At 38.7% G+C, this 19,711-nt stretch overlaps 1 long non-coding RNA gene across 1 annotated transcript; it reads right to left on the bottom strand.

Annotated features, from left to right (window-relative positions):
- Positions 1-5,922: 5,922 nt before the first annotated feature.
- Positions 5,923-7,932, bottom strand: LOC149768066 (uncharacterized). Its single transcript, XR_016399862.1, has 2 exons — positions 7,570-7,932; positions 5,923-7,435 (listed from the first exon to the last, which is right to left on the bottom strand). It is a non-coding gene; the product is annotated as an uncharacterized LOC149768066 (long non-coding RNA).
- Between the last annotated feature and the right edge of the window lie 11,779 nt (positions 7,933-19,711).

The raw sequence follows: 19,711 nt of genomic DNA, 5'->3' as shown, positions 1-19,711 counted from the left end.
ACTTGATTATTCCATATATGCTTCAGATGAGTTGATATTGATTGTGGGGATATTGATGACTTACTCCATATTCTCTATGTTGAGATCATGTTCATCTTGTTATTGATCTTGAGATTTCACCTCGAGCCATGATTATATCTGGTCTCATGTGCATAGTACTCTCTACTCCACTCACTGAGTATTCATATACTCACTCCCCAGTTTGGTGTTTTTGATTGCAGGGCAAGTATTGTTTAGAGAGGAGCAGGATTAGTGGTTGTCTGCTAGCTGTGCCGCTCCATAGTATAGTATAATGTAGATAGAGGTTTATACCTTTTGGTGTATTATAAACCTTCTATTGTATATAGTGCATAGTTACAGTCATAGATCCTGTTGTGGATATGGGTTTGACCATGGATGGATTGAGAAGCAGGTATATATATATGTGTGCAGATCAGTTGTGTGCCTGTGATAATGTATTGCTATATATTGTCCAGGTTTATTATGTGACAGATTATGTGATTGCTGCTCTGACAGGTAGTGTGTTGTATGTATTGAGATAATCCTGACAGGTCACTATAGGAAAAGTGATCATTTTGTGCATGCATCATGCCAAATTTTTCAAGATTTATTGATGATTGATAGGTAGTAGGGTTCTACGCGGTGGCTGGTGGCCTTATGCCTACCCGCACCCTAGGACCGTCGCGGCGGCCCGCCGGGAATGGGGCGGGGGTCGTGACGTAGCCTATTTTCTCACAGTCCAAAACGATTTTGAGGTTTCTAAGCCAGTCCTTGTAATTGGTTCCGGTCAGTCGGTTGGTCTCAAGAATACGGGTCAAAGGGTTTGAAGCTGACATTGTATCTGCAGAGAGTAAAGATTCTAGTTAGACTTTTGTACTTGATCCTAATCTGTTCTAAGGTCTTTTAGAACAAATGTAACTCCCACTATTTTTTCGAATCTCTTACACTCCCCTGGTAAGTAAACGGAAATCCTACGCGACTAGGGTTTCTAGTAGGTACTGCGGTCTCACCAATCTACATGGCACCTCACCTAACAGTTATTGGTGACACATAGATGGATGAGTGTACAACTCTTGTACAATGCTTCTCAAGTATGTTGCAGTGCAACTTGGTCTCTAAGCCATGAAGACCTCACCTAACAGTTATTGGTCTCATTTCTTAGTTAAGTCTGACCCACCGTATAACCGTAGGAATAAAGTTGTCATTGGGTCCTCACCTAATAGTTATTGGTGCCCAACCCCACCTTTACCCTACAACATCTCATGTCTATAGAGAGGTCCAGCCCCCCGATGCAACTTGCCCACTGTGTCCAACCGAGACAAATCAACATCAGAAAGACCTTAGCAGCTCTACTACAGTGGAAGACCTATTGACTTAATATTGGTTAATCAGGTCTTAGTGTTTGCAACTTGAGCTCTTCATAAGAGGTAATCGAACAATTGGCCAGGTAAGCAGGTGGGAGGCTCCCCTTACTCAGAGAGTAAGGTCCTAATTAAGTAACCACCTTTCATGCTTTCCTAGACACCAATTAGATCAATTAATCTAATATGACTTGCTCATGTCGGTTCACTCTCGACTTGATTGAGGAGGTTTTAATTTAGGTCTCAATTGGGTTTGCTACATCACATGTAAACCTATCTACCCGACTCTCATTCACATCACATGCAAACGGCACATTGCAGGCAGTTATAATCGCAGCAATAATTAAAGCTAAACTTTAAATAGGTGATGATCATGGATTCTAGTTAGGTCGTATTACAAGCACATGCACGTTAATCGATCAACTGGTCTTCAACTCTTAAATTGGTTCCAAGCCTCCTTGATTCGATCCTTGACTAACTCTTGATCCAATCGCCATCAACCGCTTAGACCCCTGCTCATCTCATGCATCATCTTCGATTTGATCGTTGACGTACATCACATCACAGAAATACAACCAGATATAAAATAAAAATAATAATAAATTACATCTCCCTTTTAGGAGGCACGCAGGCCTCTCAAAACATTAAATAAGATGCATGCAAGCATCTGAAAAATTACATGACATTGCAGATCACATCGCAGGTCTTTACATTTAATACCAAAAGGGTTTGAATCCTATGATCATCACCATATGCAACAATTATAATTTTCAGATCTGAAAACTAATTGATTATCTTATGACATAGGTTGCTGATCATGCTAATCATGATTCTAAACTTTGTAATCCCATTAACAATGCAATTAGAATCATCTTTTTATCACATAAAAATCAGCATGCAAAAATCAGCACCCTAGAAAAAATCTGCATGCAGAAAATTTTCAGCATGCATGATCATTCAATTTTCAGATCTAATAAGCCTATTAATAATTAATCCTTATCTTAATCTACGATGCCTAGGCTCTGATAACACTGTTGGGAATCCGCCCATGCCGCTGATATTTCAAAAATAAAATCAGATGGCAGCGGAAGAGGCAAGTGCGGGATCGACGTTCATCGCATGAACGTTGTTTCATGACCGTTCGTAGATAGGTAAGGATTAAAACTTTTAAAACCTTTAGGAAGATCAGATCTTCACCTTGTGCGGGTAGATGATCACCGTAAATCTGAGTTCGTGGTTTTAGGAAGAGGGTTCGCTTGAAGCCATTCAAGTGTCCGGCCTCTACAGGTATTCACACGAAGCAAAGATCCGATCAAAGCTCTCTCGTCTTTTCGGAGTGCTAGCTCCCTTGCAAAGACTTCTTTTGATGGCTGATCTCCTCTCTTTCTTTCAACTCTTGAATGTACTTGAGAGGGGGAAGAAGAGGGATGAAGAAGAGGAAGAAGAAGAATCCCCACGCAGCCTTCTTTTCTTCCTTGCGTTGGATGAAGGAAGGGAAGGGGAGGAGGCCGCCAACACTTGGAGTTGTTCTTCCTTTGCTTGCAGCCGAACCAAGGAAGGAGAGGGGGTGATGACGGCTGAAGAGAGGAGAGGAAGCACCTTAGGGCATCAGCCCATGATCCCTCCCTTTTTTATAGCCATCTAGGGCTCCTACAATTTAGGAGTCCTAGAGTTATTTCCTAAGAGGGGGCGCCGGCCCCCTCTCTTCATCCCTCACCACATGGAAAGGGGAGGGGCGTACGCCCCTCCTCATGGTAAACCCTAATCCACATTAAGTAGGGTTTGCAATGCCCTAATGTGGTCAAGTTCTAATCCAATTAGGCTTAGCCCAAGGGTGAACCAATTTGGATCCAATCTAGGTAAGTTCTAATCCAATTAGAACTTAAATCAATTTTGACTCAATTGAACTCTTCAATCCTAATCCAATTAGGAGTCTTATTAATTCATTAGATTAATAATTAATTGTGACTTAAGAAACCCTAATCCAAATTAGGACATATTTAATTTTAGTCCTAATCCAATTAGGACTCTAATTGAATCCGAAGTCCTAATCCAATTAGGATTTCTAGGAATCCTATTCTAAGTAGGAATCCAAAAAATGAATTCAAAATCCTAATCTAATTAGGATTGTAGGAATCCTACTCCAAGTAGGAATTCCAGTCCTACTCCAAATAGGATTCCCAGTCCTAATCCAATTAGGACTCTAGAAATCCTACTCTAAGTAGGATTTGTGTTTTAAGTCCAATTAATCAATTCCCATTGTTCCTTCTTCAACTTATAATCAATCGAATTGATTACTCGTGATTCATAATCACTTTTCAACCATCGGATCGGTCAATACTTCTAGTGTGTGTGACCCCATAGGTTCTATTCTGACTGGTAATGAGATATATTGCGATCTCTATCACAATATCATTGAAAACTTCTTTCAATGGGTTGGAACGATTCCAACTCAACTCATTAGGGTTTATCGATCATCGAGACAATCCCTATGAGTCCCACCATCCACCAGTGACACCTAGCAGCATGTAGTCGCTACCCAGCAGAATAGAATGGTGAACCTCTAGGTGCAGTAATTATGTGATACAGTCCTTCTATCGTAGATCCCTACAGGACGGAGGTCATGGATAACTCGTCAAACCCCTTCGTCTGTCATATGTCAAGATTTATTCGACTCGAGTTCGATAGTGGAAAACTCTTTCTCCACTTTATATTACTGCCCTGGCCGAGGTCTTAGAACTCAGCCTAACAAATCACATAGGATCTCTCCTTATCTATCAAGGTCGATAGATTCCTTATAGGTGCATACCCTACTCCTACAGTGACCCTACTGCAGCCAATCTACACTGCATGGACCCATATAGCTAGAGACTATGTATGTGTGCAGTCAAACTACAATAACCTCACTGTGAGTGGCCGAAGCACCGCAGGTCAAAGGACCAGTCATACTACTGCAACATCAAGCAAGTCACTGACGAGTGGATAGACATCCAAGTGACTGCTTGTCTTGGTCACGCTCAGTACCCTTGTTCTCTAACAAGCACCTGCACTATTACTTCAGTGTCCCCACACTGTGAACTCGAGTCTCGTCCATCCATAAGGAAAGTAATGTGTGCACTGATCTCATCGGATCGATCACCGTCCTCGTGATGATCCATCGATCAGGAGCATTCAGAAATTAATTACTAATGATGCATGGTTCAAATTCTTAACTCTTAAGAATATGCATCATCATCTTATTAATTCTTGGACGATTCATAGACACATAATTAATATGAATGAAAAAGATGTCTTTTATTTATTCAATAATAAAGTCAAATACAAATTATGTCCCAGAATTAATAATGTGTCAGCCAAAAATTGGCTTCTAGGGCATACATCTAACACCATGCAACAGAAAGACTTGACAATTCCGTGGTTGCTCGACTTCCTTTTGTGTGCGGATGTTATGATGTGGCGCAGCCCCATCTATACTTTGTGGCATGGGCCCCACTTTCCTTCCTGCGAGTATTGGGAATTAGGTTTCATACCATCTCCCGCTGTTGGGTGATTCTCGAGCACAACCCAATACGTGGAAATCAATAAAATATAAGACCTTTTTTCCATGATCATCATTTTAAAGTTTACGAATTTATTTATGAATGTTTGATTGGTTCACGATTAGAAAAAGAATAATTAACTTTCTATGTACGGAAGGACGTTTGGTATTTTTTTTGAAAGGATTTTAAGTATATCATTTTTTGAAGGAAAACTTCATAGGAATCATGCGAAACTTTCACAATAACGTTAGATTGCACTGTCAGTAATATTCGGTATATCCTTTACCGTGCAAATTACACATGGTAGAGGATCGGTGTTGTATGACTAGTCATTGGTGTTTATTTGACAGCGGCTGGTTGCTGAGTTCCATGCCAGGCTGAACGTAATCCGCAAGGAATCCAACAAATTTTTCCAAGTAAAATCGGAGACTTGGACTTTGCCCCTAGAGAGATGACAACAACTATTACTCAATGCAATCAGGATGAGGACAAATAAAGAACTTAGGTGGAACGTAGCTCTAAAAGTAAACAGGACTTTAAATTCGATGGTTCCCCCGGCACCTTTCAGGGATAAATGGTTAGCATCATGATAATCAATTTGCATGCAGATTGATTTCTCAAAATAAATTTGCCCAATTGCTTGCTAGTGAAGTCCCTTCGTATTTTTACTAGAGATCCAAGGTAGACTCCAACCTTTCCAATGTCTACAAGTTTGTGGAAGACGTCGATAGAGCTAACTCTGATGGTAGCTTGAAGTTGACGGCATGCCACAACAGCTGAGACTGGACGTGGTCATCATTAGCCCCTATCTCACGGGTCAAGTAAACCATGCATGGACTTGCATGCTTTGATTAGTCATAATCTTTGTGGAATATGTCCTCTGGCCAGGCTGTTAGAAGGTTGGTTGCTCTCAATATAGTGGGACTTGGGACTTGGATAGAAAAAGAATTCATCGATGGTATGATGTGACTTTCTCACGTTAGAGGATACTCGTTATATTCTCAAGTCAAGTAAACAATTAGCTGTCATCTCTGCCATGCAAATCACGCACGGTAGAGGCTTAATTGATGGTATGATGAATTTGTCCTCCATGCCAGGCTGTTAGAAGGCTTGTTGCTCTCAATGCAGCCTTACGGCTGAATATGGATAGAAAAGGAATTCATTGATCGTATGATGAATTTTCTCACGTAAGCGAACAGTGGGACCATGGGACTTGGACTTCTCTCGGAAGCGATGACCGGACTTGGACGTCGAATTGGAACTTAATATAATCTTTCATAGTTGCATAAACCCTAAAACAGATAAAATATAGTCTAATTTTTTAGGGTGTAATCAACATACCAACTACTTAAAAGAAGATTAGTCAAGCTACAGAGCCGGGCAAGAACAAATCAAGAACCAAATTGGGATGAGATTGAAGAAACAGACCCTAAAAAAAAAATATTTCAATCAACTCTTGCAGTTCTTTTCTCCAAAATTAACTTGTACTTCTACATTTGCTCAAAAAAATATATCTCTAGATACATAGATCAATAATACAGAGCATGAACTCTTGTATTTTTTTTTCCCAAAACTTCAATATCACTAGAAATGTTTCAATTGAATTAGTATTTTTTTGGGTTATCTAGGTTAACTTAGGTATGAGATTCATATGAGCTTCCATTTGCTGGTGGAAATCAATTTTATGGCTATAATAAATAATCTTAAATTATCAGCTTCCTTCTAGTGGAGGGAAGAGATTCATGTAAGTAGATCGAGTCTGCTCTCTCACGGAGGATTTTTTAATCGTCATTAGCTACTAGAGTTCTGCCAGGGTTGAGGAAAGTGTGGCACCATAAAATGGAACGCTTGCAAGCTTTATCGTTATTAATTCTTTTTTAAAATAACTTCTCATATGTCAAGATGTGATTACCCCGTGACCTTACCACATGACCTTCAACAAATCACAATAAGAGAATCTTCTCAGCTCCAGAGCCCACTGCAATCTCATGACGCCCAATTATAATTTGGCCTCGCTAAAAAGAATAAATATACATGACCTTGTTAAACACATTAAGCAATTTAATTCAAGAAAGAGCAACTATTTCTTCTCTAGTGCGATGTCCAAATGGGAAAAAAATGATAGAACTGATTTTAAGAGACATGAAATTGAAAAATTTTGACTACTCATCTGATTGCAAACAAAAGCGAGGCCAAACACAACCAGATTTCCAGTAGCAACCAGTATTGCGATAAAACTCAAATGTTTGTAGAATAGAAAATAATCAAGACAATTCACACGCTCTCGTAGGAAAGCTCCTCCTCTTCCTACTTTTTCGGCCTTATCTGGATGCCTTGGATGATGATTCCCCTCTTCGTAGCTTCATTATCCATTTGTGTGAGACTCATCTCCAATTCGGCATCTTCACCCTCATTACTGTAGAACTCTCCCATCTCTATCTCCTTCCAAGCATCTTCCCTTTCACAAGGTGCTCTAACACCATCGATCACGATGCCAAGACGGCTCATGAAGCGTCGATAAAATCGTTTGCTCCCCTGTGTATCGAGCTCATCAGGTCGTAGACAACTAGTTTGCTTGGAGACATGGGCTCCCAGTGTCACTGTTGTCTCCTGATAGGGAAAGCCAAGAGACAATGTATAATCACAAGATTAGATAGGTAGATAATCACCTAGGGGTAAACACTCTGCTCTCAATCTTGCCTCGGATCTCCAACAGAAGCATATACTCAATTTCAGCAACCTCCGCGAACCTTGTAGATGAGAAAATTACCTCCCAATCGGGAACGCACCATGATAATATATTCAGTACAACAAACGATAAAACAATTTCAACAATAAAATTGGAGTTCATTTATTCTCAGTATCATATTAGCAAAGCAATTAGTTATTTCAGAAAAAGCAAAGCCGAAATTAGCAAAGCTCTAGGCTTAAATAAAAGAGGCAGAGCCATGTTATGTGACAATATGGCAACATCAACAATTTTGGGGATTTTGAATGAAACATGTAAATCGTACCAAAAGTAGTACCATATTCAGTCCATTCTCCTATGGAAGGAAAATTTAATCAACCAACCAACCATCAAATCAAATAGTTCCAGGAAAGGAGGCACAGACCTGGAATTGGGTAGAGAAATAGAATTCATTGTCAAACCATACACTGCAAATGACAGCTTCCTTGCAGACAGCATGTAGCATTTTGCACCACTTGATTTCTCCAGTGCAAAGCTCTGCACACAAAAAGTCAGCTACGAAACCTAGCAGTCCCAGCAGCATCGGCAAACGAGGTGGCGAAAGACATTAAAAATGGATCAAGACTACCATCAAGCCGTTTTCGATGAGGATGGGGTTGCAGAAGCGGAAGTAGAGCTCCCCCTTGGCACGTACTCCACCAGATTGATGGCTCGTGATAGAATCGACTGGTAATCGACCGGAAAGAACCGCTTCCAGACGTCATCAGACATTGCTGCCGACAAGGTGGTGGACACCGCCAACAACCGGCACACATCATGAGGTGATGTGGAGGAGATCAAGTGACACAAGCATTCCTTTGGTAGTTAGTAGATATCACATCCACTGTAAGAAACCAGTTTTATTGGGCTTGTTGGCCAGCATGAAGAGGCCAGACTCAAGCCGATCCCGCTCACCCAGCCCAGCTCATGGGCTGTGGGCCGGCCCGAAGAGGCCAGTCCCAATTAACCCAAAAGCCTGCCTGTTGCACACGATGGTTGGAGGAGAAGACTTCCGATCGGAGTCTTCTTCCTCCTCCAATATCCATGGACTCCAGGAGTCCTAAGGCGATTCCAACACCGAAGACTTCTATTTAAGGCTCATTTCTCCTCCTTTGATTTCCACCACCAGAATCGCCGAGAATCGCCATCGATTCCAAGTTTTTTTCTCCGAATCTCCTCCTTGATTCTTCCCCGATTGTCGCCGGAAATCGAGGTCGTTGACGTCTCTAGAGCCGAGGTAACACTCCGATCTTCTTATCCATTCCTTCTTCTTCCCATGACCCAAAATTGCAGCCGTGATCCAAAAAATCGGCTAAAAATTGACTGACAAAGGGAGACCCTGTTTTTCCCTGTTTTGGCAGAGTTTTTCTTCCTCTTTTCGGCCACAAGCGCTATCGCCTCTTGACACTAAACCACTGGTTGAGTTCCAGGGCCTCCCTATATTTCATTTACCCTCACCTTAACTAGTACCATAAGCAACAACACTACAAGAAGCATCACCACACTTAGAGAAAACATCCTTTGAAGGATATTTCAACAGAATTTTTAAAGGAGGCATCAATGCAGCACACTTGGCAGTAGAAAAATCATAATTTGTGTAGTCTAGGAACTTTCAAGTTGAAACTAACCTTTTTTAGGGCTTAATGCATTAAATATGTTATACTTTTCTCTAATTTTATAATTATTCTACAATTTTACTAATTTTTATGACTTTGTTGCACTTTTTTTTAAAATAATCTTGCACATTTGCTTTAATTTTAAATTTCAAGCATATTTTGTTTTATTTCATTTTAATAACTCATCTAAGTAAGAAAAAAAAACATTAATCATACATTGTATTCCATTTTAACAATCAATTTAAGCAACAAAAGATCCATCAAAATAAAAATCTATTTTATTTCATTATTTCATTTTAATATACCATTTAATCTAAAAGTAGAAAAAGAAGGAAAAAGAGAATCCATTTAAGTAGAAACAGAATCATAAAAATGCATAACACTTTCTAAGTTGTAAATATATACATAAAGATTGCATTTTGCCCACTATAGTAGAAAAACTGATCCAGAAAACATCACAAACTAAATCATTAGAGCCTTAGATGAATCTGATATTAAATAATACTGACAAATTTCAGAAAACATTTGAAAAATATTGAACACATACTCCTGTTAAACAGAAGGAAGATTGAAAAAGATGTGTCAATTTCAGCTAAAAGTGCTGAAACTCGGCCAAAACCGGCTAAAATAAAAAAAAAAGGGCAATTTCAGGTTAGTTGGGGCCAAAAGTATTGTGTTTCAAATGAAAAGGACAAAAAATCAACTCTTGTGGAAAACTAGGGTTTGCATCAAGAAAACACCTTGTCGTCCTCCTATAGAAAAACCGAGTAGAAGTGTTCTTTGGCAATTATAAAATTAGAGTGGCCTAAAGTTTCTATCTTAATTTTTCACATAAGGCATAGGCCCAGAGAACAAGTTAGTAAAGAAAACTTATCACTTGTTTGGCAATATATAGTAGTCCTATGACAGTTTAAAATCACAAATGTTTATGTAGAAAACAAAAGTGAGGTTTGGATCAGCAAAAACAGGGATAACATAAATATATATCAAAGATAATAGAGAGAGATTGAGAAGAGAGGGACGAGGGAGGAAGGAGTGAAATGAGAGATGAAAAGGGCCAAACATGGCCTAAAAAAAATCATTATTTTCAAAATAAATCACCAAAGATAATATTTCATCCAGCCCCAACAAACCCTTCACACACACACACACACACACACACACACACACACACACATATATATATACATATATATATATATATATATATATATATATATATATATATATATATATATATATATATATTGTTCATGACCTCTACAATTAAGCTTGGATTCTTGAGAAAAAAACCACCAATCTCCAAAATTTTTCCCAAAATTTCAAAAATTTGGAGTCCTATATAACTATATCGAAAAATACCTAAAACAACTAAAAATTAAATCCTAACAACTTTGTAACTAATCCAACACAAAACATACCTAAAGTAGAACTCTTTCATACCAATCCTGCTTCATATAGGACTCTAGGATTAACTCCAGAAATCAGCTAATTAAAACTTCCAAAAAAATGATGAATCTAAAATAACTAATTATTTACTTGTGATTAACATTACATACTCTACTACTAACACCCCTTTGGTTAGAACAAGGGTACTATCTACATTGCTGGATATTTATATTTCCTAAGTAGGTGAAGCAATTTAAGATTGATGCTACTACACTTGTACAGCTCAATACTATTGCATACTTTAAAAGTTTCATCAATACCGATCTTCATGTTGGACTACAACATTTTTTTATCATTGCAATTCTTGCCCCTTAAGATTCAGATGTGAAATAACTTTTATTTTTTTTCCTAATTTTTTTTTTAATTTTTTATTGAATTTTTTGACCCAAACTCTGAAACTTGACACATACTACCAAAACCACTTTTCGGATTTTTAAAATAAAAATCAGATGCGAAAACTGAAACTCAACCTAGAGGACCAAAACCGGAACTAAAACTAAATTTTAAAACCTTGGTTTTTCAAACCCTTTAAATCCATCAATGTATTGTACACTAATCCCAATAAGTCCTACATCAGATGCCAAGGTGAAAGAGAGGGCAAAGTAGACAACCGATCACAGTCCGGTGCTAGTCATTATATGAGACAAGACTTAAGAAACGGATCTTGCTTTGCAGTCTTTCAAAGTACAAGTATGTCCAAGAATGATACAAAAGCAAATCTAAAATATTGATGAGTATGAATTAAAACTCAATTAATGTCTGTTGCTGCTAGAATCTGGGTTGAAGTTGGTCTTCGCCCGAAGAGTGCTTAAGTCGGTCGGAACTGAGGTATGCAAAGGTCGGCTGAAATCGAGGTCGACCAAAACTGAGGAAGGCGGGGTTGACCTACAAAGAAGTCTACTTGCTAGAAGGTTTCTAGCGGGGGAACCCTCAGATGCTTAAGCCAGTAGAGATCTAGAGCAACAATGGCAAAGAGAGAATGAATGTAGAGAAGAGGGAGCTTAAGTTTTCTTACCAGAGGGCCCCCTGTCATCCTTATATATAGGATGACAGCAGCGTCTATTAACTAATTTATCAGGCAATGCCATAACCGCACGATAACGGCTAATCGTGCATTAACCACATGGTAACGACAATCCACGATCGACATGTAGTGATAACTGCGTTGATCGTATCTTTACTATTGTAACCGTTACCAAGACTATGATTGCAACCTATTCAATTTCCTTTGGCTTTACTCCTGGGCAAGACTGATCAGAAAGGCATGTCGGACAATACCGAGGTTATTCACTTCAGTCAAGACTGAGGCCAAGGAGGTCAGAACAACCCGAGGTCATGATAACAAATATTCTCCCCATCAATGTCTTTAAGGACATAAAACTATGTTAGGAAAGAGAAATAATCAAGCAAGTGATGACACCATTTTATAATCAAAGGACATGCAGAAGAACCAAATAATGGTCAAAGAAAAAAATAAACACCTCAACCATATATACATATGCAGGAAAAGTATGGTCATATGCACACAATTTACATTCTAATTGTTGGCACGAGATTTTTGAGGCCTATTAACAGGAAAAAATACATTGAAGCAATAAAATTGTTGGCGTTTATATACATAGATGATCAAATCAAAGGTGCACTTCTACTGCAATAAGATAGCAAATTAAAGGCCCAAAGAAGTAGAAGAGCCAAAGGCACCAATAATAGTGATTATATCATCAATGAAATGGAGTTGGACAAAAATTCTGCATAGGGAACATTGCTAAAAGAGGAATGCTCATGATAACTCTTTTTGAACTCACTCTAAAACTTATATAGAACTCCTTCTGAAGAGATTTTAAAATAAAACCCATTCTCCTTCATCTAATAAAATGGCCAACCACCGTAAACTGCACCCAACAATAGGAATGTGTGTTGTGGTGGCTTTCAAGAGTGCTAAGCCAGCCAAAATTGATGTTATAAATTTGGTTGAATGACAAATAACTCAACAAGCTTTCTGATGCTCCATGGATTGATAGCTAGGCCTACTTGTAGTTGCAGCTAAAAGAATTCTGTCACAAGGGAAGGCATGATTTCTGAGTATATGGAAGTGCCTAAAGTTATATCTTGCTCCTATGTTACCTCATTCAAGTACCAAGGCTCTAAAAGGAAATTAGGCTTTAGGGGGTAGAAGACAGGATTTTAGTGAATATAACAGATCCAAAAAAAAACTATTATGCCTTGCATATTGCTCATTCATTGATTTATATGTACATGGAGATTCTAACAGAATAGAGAAAAAGTATTATCTCCTTATGTCAACAAGGTTAACAGATTATTTGACTGGGTTATTGATGTTCACATAAAGCTAGAAAATGCCAGTGAGAAGTTTGTCCATCAAATATCCTAAATCAGCGTATATCAGTATGTTAAAGGATTAAGACACAGCAAATCTTTAATATCTTAAATCAAATTTAAAGTTTGACTCCCTAAGCATGTGTATGAACTATGAAGGGGAAGTAGATCTTCATGATTTGAAAAACAGGAGGCAATTATTAAAATAATCATTTCTAGAAGAAAAAAAAAGCTGGAATTTTTCTTATCCGGTATCCTTAAATAGACAAAATTGTGCTAATCAAGCACCCTGGAATTTGCAAATGGATAACTTGGAGTCAATGAAATCCAAGCACCCTATCTTTTTAAGATGACAATAGATAACTCGTTTCAAGAAGTTTGATGACAATTAATTATTGGAACATATAAACAATATTGATAAATTAGGTCATTTTTTGCATGTATCTTGCAGTAGGCTATACTGATAAAGTAGTTTATCTATTCATTAGATCTCCAAATTTGTAACTTTTGAAAGATAAAATTATTAAGATTTTGATATGCTAGTGCATTAAACTCGTAAAGTTTGATTTTCATTGGTCATCTACCTAGGATTTCTAATGTAGAAGGTAAATGCTCGCTTGGAAATCCTTGAGCGAATAATATTTAGGAGACAAGGGAGTTTTAGAAACTTTCAATTCCAAAGCAAACATAAACCCCTAGAAACTTAAAATGTTCAGCCAAGCAAGGTCATTAAACTCATGCATCTAAGATCCTAGACTGTGTGCAAGGTCATACGACATGGTAGCTAAATCTTTCAAATTATGCTTATCGTGACAGATTAACCCATGTAGATTTGACCGAACATGACTTGAACAGGCAAAGATAAATAAATAAATACCAGATTGGGAGCAAATTTATATGCTTCCTGAACAATCTGTTCATTAGACACATTTTTCAACTAGGTGAAGTCTTCATCGTGTTAATCGATAACCTAAAAATCTTATGCCCTGTTTAATTCCTTAATAAATAATATAGACATTCTTTTTCTTTTTGCTATTTCATCTTCCAGGAGGATAAACAAGTTAGGACCTTACAGTGCATAGATGTCGGATTTGCTTTTGTGGCCGACGGATTCAGAAACTGCAATCACTTTCTTCAACAAATAAAAATAGATATCCTAGACACTCATTTGAAAACAACACGTAGAAGACCTGTATAAGACTCGAAATTGTGAATTTGTTGGGGAAAAACAACAATGTGATCAAAATTTTCAATAAAACAAAGTATCCGACCATCTTTTGGACTAATTGCTAAAATTTATGTTATACCTTCTATGGAAATCTAAGAACACCACAATTCAAGATTAAGATCCCCAAAGAAAGATAGATAATGGTTAGCATACCTTCAGCACCGACGTCTAGATCGGCAGCGAGAGCGAGCCACCGAGCCTCGGATCAATAACAAGACAATTCTTCCCACGTACATACCAAAATTCAAAACGCAAGCAGAAAGAACGCAAAGAACCGGGGAAAAAAAGGAAGAAGAAGCAGACTAAAAGGAAAGAAAAGAAATCAAGAAAGGAACATTGGGCGTGAGATTGGGGAGATCGCGTTCTTGAGAACGTTGAGGAGCTCCTTCTGTGATTGCTTTCGGATGCAGATTTGAAAACATAGCAATCAAACCACGAAATTAGCTAGTGGATGGGGAAGAAAGCGCGGGAAATACCTGATGAAAGCGAGATTGATGGGAGCATTGTCGAGATTGGGAATATTTGGGCCATGGGAGATCGCCGCCGGTTTCTCCCTCGGGGATCAAGAATCGCAGTGGAGTTGCAAGGGAAGCAGAGGAGGGCTTTTGTCTTTTTTCACGTTTTTTTCTTTTGTTTTTTCTTTTCCGTTCTTGCTGTTTTATAACGCACGGGAGGTAGCCGAACTGCCTTCGAACCACCGAAGGCTAATGACGTCGGCCAATCCATAGCCGGCTTTAATAAAAAGCCGGTCGAGTCACTGGTGTAGAATCCTATTTGGAGGAAGGAAGGAGAGCTTCGAATTGATCCCCGAATTTATCTTAGCCGTGACGTTGTCCAGCCACGAGGCCAAAAACGGGAGGGAAGGGGGGAAGACAGACAGAGAGGAGGGTTGGAGAGCTTGAGAGAGAGAGCAAGAGAGGCCGTTGGCTGCCGCGCTCGAGCACGGTGAGCGGGACGATGAGTTACAGAGAGGCCATCCGCCGTTTGCTTTGTGGAGGAGGTGACCGCGAGGTCGTGGGTGACGGCAGAAAGATCGCGATCCTGATCACCAAACCGTAATCCTACATCAATGTGCAATGAAAACCGCCTCGGTTCGGTTGAACCTGGGGCGGTTCGAGTGGATGTCTGACTCAACGGGCATTCTTTCTGATTCGGGCAAACCAATCCAATTTTCTTGTGCGTTTTGCATCACCATCATGTTTTCTTCTATAAAAACTGCAAACAAAAATTCCATTACCCCTCCTTTTTAGAATTTTAAAACTAAAAGCAAATTAACCGGTCACTCAATTTTTCAAATTTCATATAGCATATTTAACTTTGTCCCACAAGAACCGAAAGTTAACTACAGCCCGTATCGAGAGAGAAATGTGAAGACCACTAACGACCCCATCTCCATGTAGGTGTCAGAGAGCGATGCAGTTGTCGAGGCAACAAAGAACATTATGAAGGTAGAAAGGCAAAACGAAGTAAAGTTGTTCATAAGCCAAAATTCAGGCCTAAATTTTTTTTATTTTTAATCGGACTTCAGATCAAGCCTATGTAAAATTTCATATTTTTTATACCTAAGTCCGGCCCATGATCAACTTTACAGTGAAGATAGTTAATATCAATGAGCTTGAAGATCTGGTTACTGAAGAAGATTTTTGCCGACTATGGAGGGTGAAAAGGTCATTAGGGTTCTTCATCACTGAGGAACCCAGGGGAAATAAAACCTATTTTTTCCAAAAATAATGAAATTTATTAAAAAAAATCATCAATCAACTCTATTATATCTCGATTAAAAAAAACGTTACCAAATTGACCATAAAAAGATTTTTTTCTTTTTTTTAATCTATAATGCAGATTTGGCCGACCGGTTGGTTCGGTCTACCTTTTAAAACTTTATTCTCGTGTTTACCTGGATAACAGATCTGGCCAGTTGATGATTCGATCAATTCGACCAGTCGATCCAATCTAGTTTTTGCCGATTCATCCTGGCTACAAACTAGCCATTTGATAATACAACTTGTTTAACCGGTTGAACTCGTGCAGATTTTGGAATCTTGCCTCTATGAACAACATGACTGCAAGGTGCAGAAACCTGCATGAGAGAGAGAGAAAAAAAGGAATAGAGAGAAGAAAAAATTATAGGATAAGGCTACCTTTTCAAACTAGAGTTTTTTATTTAGTTTTTTATTTTTAGATCTCCCTAAGGGTATTTGCAGAACCAACCATGCTTCAATTAAAATTAAAGGTAAGACTTGCCACTAATACCTTACCTTGATGGCTTTACCAATTCTGCTGTTGACTACTTCCACGGTGGAATTATAAAAGGCTAGTTTGCTCTTTTTTTTTGTTTAAAAAAATAGGAAGGAGGGAAGAAGGGACAAGCCCATCCTTGCGTAGCAGCCCCCACTAGGCCCCCACCCCGTCAGGAGAATGTTTGATGCGGGCAGAAATGACCATGTGTTGGGCATCCCGGCCAGTTTTAGGCCCTGTTTGGGGGAGCTGTTGGCAGTAGAGCTGTTAGAAGTAGAGCTGTTGGAAGTAGAGCTTTTATAAAAAGCTGTTTGCTGTTTGGTAACTACATTTCTAAAGTGCTGTGGCACTTTAACATTTGTTTGGTAAACAAACTGAGAAAGTACTTTTGTATGACAAAATGACCATTAAGGACATTATTAGTATTATACAATAGTGCATAATAAAATATAATATATATTAATACATAAATATATGATATAGTATAATATTAATGTAATGTAACATAATATTATTATAATATAGTACTATAACATTGTATACTATAGGATAATAATTTAAAATAATATTAAATTATTTAACATAACATAATATTATATTATATTATATTTATAGTATAATACAATAATAAATGTATAAAATATTATAATTATTAGTATAAATTAATTTTGTACTCTTTTGATGATCATTTATTTCTCTAACAAATTTTCTAACTAGGTGAAAAAATTGGTTAAATAATTACTTTTATTTATTTATTTATTTATTATTTTATTTCATTGAAATATATTTATTTATTATTTTATTTATTTATTTATTCGTTCATTTATATACATATTTATTTATTTATTTATTTTTCTTTATTTTTCTTTTTTTTCCTTTTCTTTTTTTTCTTCTCTTTTTTTCTTTCCTTTTCTTCTTTTTTTTTTCTTTTCTTTTTTCTTCTCTTCTTCTCCTTCCTTCCTCTCTTTCCTTCTTCTCCTTTCTTCTTCTCCCGCGAAGCCGGCGGCGCCGGAAGGGGGACCGGGCCGCGGGAGGGGGGCCGGGATGGCGGGCCGCGGCGGCCACGGGAGGAGGGGGGCTCGGGACGGGGCCGGGACAGCGGGCCCCGACGGCCGGGGGGGAGGGGGGGCTCGAGAGGGGGCCGGGACGGCGGGCCCCGACGACCGCGGGGGGAGGGGGCCGGGACGGCGGGCCCCGACGACCGCGGGGGGAGGGGGGCTCGGGAGGGGGCCGGGACGGCGTGCCGTGGCGACCGCGGGGGAGGGGGGCTCGGGAGGGGGCCGGGACAGCGGGCCCCGACGACCGCGGGGGGAGGGGGGCTCGGGAGAGGGCCGGGACGGCGTGCCGCGGCGACCGCGGGGGAGGAGGGGCTCGGAGGGGGCCGGGACAGCGTGCCGCGGCGACCGCGGGGGAGGGAGGGCCTCGGGAGGGGGCCGAGACGGCGGGCCGGCCGGGGAGGCAGCGGCCATGGCGGCCCCTTCCTCCCCTTCCTTTTTTTTTTGGCTGTGTGGTGGGTCGCAGCGGCGGGGGGCTCGGGTGGGGGCTGGGGGGCGCGGCCACGGGTGGCCGGCGTGGTGGCTGCCTCCCAAAAAAAAAAAAAGAGGAGGGCCGACGGCATTGAGGAGAAGGAGATAGAGAGGGAGAGAGAGAGAGGGGGGATGGTGAGAGAGAAAGAGGCGGTGGGATTGAGATTTTTGGAAGAAAAAAGAAACTTTTAAATGAGGGTATTTTGGTCAAAAATACAGCTTCCCGACAAAGCTGAAAACAGCGTTTTCGGAAAGCTCCAAAATTGAGCTTCTGCCAAAAAGCTGTTTTCAGCTTCCCGCAAAAGCTGAAACAGCTTCTTGGAAATTTTACCAAACACACTTTTTTCCCTAAAAGTACTTTTGGAGGGCCAGAAAGTGCTTTTTGGCCCTCCAAAAGCTCCCCCAAACAGGGCCTTACTCATACCCTCTCCACCCGTGGGCCCGGCTCGGTTACCCCTCTTCTAGTTTGCTTCTTCTCTATCTATATTTAATCATACATCACATCACATGTAATCATACATGTGATGTGCATTTAGTAAAAAATTATTCATCCATTGGTCAAATCAAACATATAATTATTGAAATAATTATTAGAGACTCAAAATTAAAGTGATGTTGTATAAATAAAATTAAAGTTAAAATGAAAGATATAAATTGGAGGTTGATCAGATTATTTGAGGAGAAATAAGTTTGATGAAGGTGTTAGGACAGAGGAAAAGATATTTAGAGTATATGAAAGACATTATAAGATATAGAATTTGAATGAGAGTAGTTTTTAATTATATTTTTATTTCTAAAATTATTTGATTGTTAGATAATAAATTTTTATCCAATAAACCTGAAGGATTATCCAATACTCTTTTAACGAATATATGTATGTATGTACATGTACATGGGAAACAATATCGATTAGTAATAAGAAGTACATAATTTTATAATAATATTTATAAAATATATTCTAGACATCTATGTATACTTTTATTAGATGGTAAATTAGTACTATAATAAAAGAATGACTTGGGGCCACAAGCCTATCATTTTTTTTTTTTGACAAAAACTGCCATTTTTTTAAATAAATCCGTTTGTAAAATGTTTTAATGGAACATAATCATAAATATTAGAAAAATCTATTCGTCCACTAGCTTACATGTCTCATTCGTGCTCTTATTGTTCTTTTCTTTTTTTGTTAATGTTATCTACTTCGTGATCCTAAAATTCCAATGGAATTATCTAAATTCTATTTAGAATTCATGCCACAATTTTCTAGGTGGACATCTCTTCTACTCTTTGCTACAGCTCTACACCTTCCCATAAAAGATTGATGATTACCCTTTTTGTATATTTTATTATTTTCATTTTTTATTAATCTAATAATTATTATATATTTACTAGTGAATCATGTAGAAGATGTTACATGTTAAGGATTAGTTACATTTGTATAGCATGAAGTTATCATATTGCCATATCACTTGTATTTTATGCGACAACAAATGAATTACGTTATTACTAAAGATAGATCCAAAATCCAGTAGACCCCATAAATCATGATTCAGTCCTTGCTATTAATCTAAGTCATTTTCTAAAGTAATAGTGCTACAATAATACATAAATCTTTCAAAATTATTGTAAATTAATGTGTAGCTTTCTTGTTGAGTGCTCTTTTAACTATCACAATACCATCCACCATCT

This window comes from Phoenix dactylifera, chromosome 3 (genome assembly GCF_051530095.1).
Source record: "Phoenix dactylifera cultivar Ajwa chromosome 3, Ajwa_hap1_PhDact_Kaust_v1.1, whole genome shotgun sequence".
Taxonomy (NCBI): domain Eukaryota; kingdom Viridiplantae; phylum Streptophyta; class Magnoliopsida; order Arecales; family Arecaceae; genus Phoenix; species Phoenix dactylifera.
Note: the sequence above shows the minus strand (reverse complement) of the source record. Positions and strands in the feature narration are given on the sequence as shown.